The sequence below is a fragment of the Lolium rigidum genome, chromosome 1 (assembly GCF_022539505.1).
Source record: "Lolium rigidum isolate FL_2022 chromosome 1, APGP_CSIRO_Lrig_0.1, whole genome shotgun sequence".
Lineage (NCBI taxonomy): Eukaryota > Viridiplantae > Streptophyta > Magnoliopsida > Poales > Poaceae > Lolium > Lolium rigidum.
Genome location: NC_061508.1, coordinates 209,104,722 through 209,110,382, shown reverse-complemented (window position 1 = coordinate 209,110,382; position 5,661 = coordinate 209,104,722).

The window sequence follows — 5,661 nt, the reverse complement described above, 5'->3', positions numbered from 1 at the left end:
ACTGTTACCTATTCAAAGTCGAACTCTGCAGGACTGTCAATTTGCCCTTTGATGAAGGCTTCCGAGTTACCACTTGAATAACATCAACATCTTCATTATAAGAATCACCCGACATATAATGCTTGAGTCTTTGTCCATTAACCACTTGTGTGGCATTTCCTTGCAGAGAGCTAATTTTAATTGCTCCTGATCGATACACCTCATCAATGACATATGGTCCTTCCCATTTTGAGAGTAATTTTCCTGCAAAAAATCTGAGACGAGACCGATACAACAGGACTTTATCTCCAACATTAAATTCTCTTTTAATAATTCTTCTATCATGCCATTTCTTAACTTTCTCTTTAAAGAGTTTAGCATTTTCATATGCTTCACTTCACCATTCATCTAGAGAACTCAATTGTAGCAATCTCTTCTTACCGGCAAGTTTAGGATCTTTATTTAGTTCTCTCACGACCCGATAAGCTTTGTGCTCTAGTTCTAAAGGTAAATGGCAAGCTTTCCCATAAACCATTTTATACGGTGACATACCCATGGGATTTTTATAAGCAGTTCTATAAGCCCATAGTGCTTCCTTCAATTTAATAGCCCAGTTCTTTCTAGATTTATTAACAGTCTTTTGCAAGATAGATTTAATCTCTCTATTTGATAATTCTACTTGCCCACTTGTTTGAGGATGATAGGCAGAAGCAATTCTATGATTAATACCATATTTAGCAAGAGTTTTTGTAAAACCACCATGAATAAAATGAGAACCTCCATCAGTCATAATATATCTAGGAACTCCAAATCTAGGAAAAATAATATCTAAAAGCATTCTTAAAGAGGTCTCACCATCAACACTTTTTGTAGGTATGGCTTCCACCCATTTAGTAACATAATCAACAGCGACAAGTATATGAGTGTTACCTTCTGAAGAAGGGAAAGGACCCATGAAGTCAAATCCCCAACAATCGAATGGTTCAATAACAAGAGTATAATTCATAAGTATTTCATTGCGTCTGGAGATATTACCAACCCTTTGACATTCATCACAAGATAGGATAAACTTTCTTGCATCTTTGAAGAGAGTTGGCCAGTAAAAACCTGATTGTAGAACCTTTTGCGCGGTCCTATCTCCGGCGTGATGTCCTCCATAAACACTACCATGACACTTACTCAATATCTCTTGTTGTTCATATTCGGGAACACATCTTCGCAGAATACCATCCACTCCTTCTTTATATAAGTGTGGGTCATCCCAAAAATAATGCCTCAAGTCATAAAAGAATTTCCTCCTCTGCTGAGCTGAAAAGGTTGGAGGCAAGTACTTGGATACAATAAAGTTAGCATAATCAGCATACCAAGGACTATCTCGCGAGCTCACCTTTATTACAGCCAATTGTTCATTTGGAAAACTATCATTAACAGGAACAGGATCATTGATACGTCCCAAACGTATCTATAATTTCTTATGTTCCATGCTACTTTTATGATGATACTCACATGTTTTATACACATTATATGTCATTATTATGCATTTTCCGGCACTAACCTATTGACGAGATGCCGAAGAGCCGATTGTCTGTTTTCTGCTGTTTTTGGTTTCAGAAATCCTAGTAAGGAAATATTCTCGGAATTGGACGAAATCAACGCCCAGGGTCCTATTTTTGCACGAAGCTTCCAGAAGACCGGAGAGTAAACGAAGTGGGGCCACGAGGTGGCGACACGCCAGGGCGGCGCAGCCCAGCCCCTGGCCGCGCGGCCCTGTTGTGTGGGCCCCTCGTGACGCCTCCTGACTTGCCCTTCCGCCTACTTAAAGCCTTCGTCCCGAAACCCCCAGTACCGAGAGCCACGATACGGAAAACCTTCCAGAGACGCCGCCGCCGCCAATCCCATCTCGGGGGATTCAGGAGATCGCCTCCGGCACCCTGCCGGAGAGGGGAATCATCTCCCGGAGGTCTCTTCATCGCCATGATCGCCTCCGGATCGATGTGTGAGTAGTTCACCCCTGGACTATGGGTCCATAGCAGTAGCTAGATGGTCGTCTTCTCCTCATTGTGCTATCATGTTAGATCTTGTGAGCTGCCTATCATGATTAAGATCATCTATTTGTAATCCTTCATGTTGTGTTTGTTGGGATCCGATGACTATTGAATACTATGTCAAGTTGATTATCAATCTATCATATATGTTATTTATGTTCTTGCATGCTCTCTGTTGCTAGTAGAGGCTCTGGCCAAGTTGATACTTGTGACTCCAAGAGGGAGTATTTATGCTCGATAGTGGGTTCATGCCTCCATCAAATGCAGGACGAGTGACGAGAAAGTTCTAAGGTTGTGGATGTGCTTGTTGCCACTAGGGATAAAACATCGATGCTTTGTCTAAGGATATTTGTGTTGATTACATTACGCACCATATTTAATGCAATTGTCCGTTGTTTACAACTTAATACTTGGAGGGTTCGGATGATAACCTGAAAGTGGACTTTTTAGGCATAGATGCATGCTGGATAGCGGTCTATGTACTTTGTCGTAATGCCCTGATTAAATCTCATAGTACTCATCATGATATATGTATGTACATTGTTATGCCTTCTTTATTTGTCAATTGCCCAACTGTAGTTTGTTCACCCAACATCTGCTATCTTATTGGAGAGACACCACTAGTGATCTGTGGACCCCGGTCCTATTCTTTACATCTGAAATACAATCTGCTGCAATTGTTCTTTACTGTTCTTCGCAAACAACCATCATCATCTACACTATACATCTAATCCTTTGTTTACAGCAAGCCGGTGAGATTGACAACCTCACTGTTACGTTGGGGCAAAGTTCTGTGATTGTGTTGTGCAGGTTCCACGTTGGCGCCGGAATCCCTGGTGTTGCGCCGCACTACACTCCTCCGCCATCAACCTTCAACGTGCTTCTTGACACCTACTGGTTCGATAAACCTTGGTTTCTTACTGAGGAAACTTGCTGCTGTGCGCATCACACCTTCCTCTTGGGGTTCCCAACGGACGTGTCAACTACACGCATCAAGCAAATTTCTGGCGCCGTTGCCGGGGAGATCAAGACACGCTGCAAGGGGAGTCTTCCACTTCCAATCTCTTTACTTTGTTTTTGTCTTGCTTTACTTTATTTACTGCTTTGTTTGCTTCTTATATTAAAAACACAAAAAAAATAGTTGCTAGTTTTACTTTATTTACTGTCTTGTTCTCTATATTGAAAACACAAAAAAAATAGTTACTTGCATTTACTTTATTTACCTTTAGTTTATTTCATCATGTTTCCTCCTAAGTTCACTCTGAAAGACATACCGGTAGGACGAGGGTCTATAATTGGGAGAGATAATATAGAAGATTTTTTCACTCATGTTAGTACCGTTGAAGATTTTGAAGATAGACACTTGGTAGAACTTGCTCCTACTTTTGAAATTGCTGCTGCTTCTTTAGTTCGCATGTTGGAAACTAAATTTGTTAATCTCAATCCTATAATCCAACACATGTTTCTCACACTCGGTGATATGGAAGAGGGAGAAAAGAAATATTTTGTTTTAGAAACCCTTCTTAAAGAATTTGGTGGTGTAGCAAGAGAGGCTAGAAAGGTCTTTATTAAATATAAGATGCTTGGCTCTTATACCAATTTTGTTAGTATCCTTGAAAAGATGGACATGGAGAGAGTAAGGTACACTAATAATATTAATGATGGTGGGGAGATCAAGACGACAATACCTTGTAAGCTCCTAGGAATGAGCGACGCTCTAGAAAATAATTATGGTTGGCTTGTACCTGAAAATTTGTTTGACGAGGATAGCAAACCTAAGAATAATGAAAAGGGAGCCTCCGAAACTCACATAGATAAGATAAAATGCATAGTTGAGAAAACTCCCAACACATATGTTGATGCTTCACCTCTCGACAATACTTGATACACACTTTCCGCGCCTAGCTGAAAGGCGTTAAAAAAAAGCGCTTATGGGAGACAACCCATTATTTTACTTCTGCACTTTATTTTATATTTGAGTCTTGGAAGTTGTTTACTACTGTAGCAACCTATCCTTATCTTTGTTTTATTGCATTGTTGTGCCAAGTAAAGTCTTTGATAGTAAAGCCAATACTAGATTTGGATTACTGCGCAGGAACAGATTTCTTGCTGTCACCAATTTGAGCAGTAGTCCCTGTAAAAAAATCAAAAAAATCTGCCAATTTACGTGCGTGATCCTCAGATATGTACGCAACTTTCATTCAATTTGAGCATTTTCATCTGAGCAAGTCTGGTGCCACTTTAAAATTCGTCTTTACGAACTGTTCTGTTTTGACAGATTCTGCCTTTTATTTCGCATTGCCTCTTTTGCTATGTTTGATGGATTTCTTTGTTCCATTAACTTTCGGTAGCTTTGTGCAATGTCCAGAAGTGTTAAGAATGATTATGTCACCTCTGAATATATGAATTATGCACTGACCCTCTAATGAGTTTGGGAAAGGAGGATGATACAATATGATCAAGAAGTGAAAAGTCAAAGCTTGGGGATGCCCCCGTGGTTGTTCATTGATACGTCCAAAACGTATCTACTTTCCCGAACACTTTTGCTATTGTTTGGCCTCTAATTTGTGTATTTTGGATGCAACTAACACGGACTAACGTTGTTTTCAGCAGAATTGCTCTGGTGTCTCGTTTTTGTGCAGAAATCCAACTTTCGGGAAAAACCTCGGAATTTATGCAGAAGGCCCTATTTTCCCAGGAAACTAACGGAGCCAGAAGGGCAATTGAAGTGGAGGCCCGAGGGCCCCACACCACCTGGCGGCGCGGCCCAGGGGGGCCCGCGCGGCCAGGTGGTGTGGCCCCCTCGGCCGGCCTCCGACGCCCCCCTTCGGACTACTTATTCGCCTCGACCTAAAAACGCACAGAGAGAAGTCGAAGTCGCCAGAAACCCTCCGAACGCCGCCACATCGCGAAACTCCGTCGCGGGAGCCGAAGTCTCCGTTCGGCACTCCGCCGGGACGGGGAATTGGAGGAGATCATCACCGCCATCACCGCCAACGCCTCTCCATCAACCAGCAATGTTTCCCCCATCCATGTGTGAGTAATTCCCCCGCTGTAGGCCGAAGGGGATGGTAGGGATTGGATGAGATTGGTCATGTAATAGCATAAGATTGTTAGGGCATAGTGCCTAGTGTCCGTAGATGGTACTTTTATGATATTGTTGCAACTTGTTATGCTTAATGCTTGTCACTAGGGCCCGAGTGCCATGATCTCAGATCTGAACATGTTATTGTTTCATCATGATATTCATTGTTTATGGTCTTACCTGCAAGTTGTATACACATGTCGCTGTCCGGAACCAATGGCCCCGAAGTGACAGAAATCGGGACAACCGGAGGGGATGGTAGTGATGTGAGGATCACATGTGTTCACGGAGTGTTAATGCTTTGCTCCGGTACTCTATTAAAAGGAGTACCTTAATATCCGATAGTTTCCCTTGAGGCCCGGCTGCCACCGGCTGGTAGGACAAAAGATGTTGTGCAAGTTTCTCATTGCGAGCACGTACGACTATAATTGGAACACATGCCTATTGATTGATTAGTACTTGGACACCGTTTTATTATTATCCGCAAATGCCCTGCTATGATTGTTACATGAGTTTCTCTCATCCATGCAACGCCCGTTAATCCATCCCCGT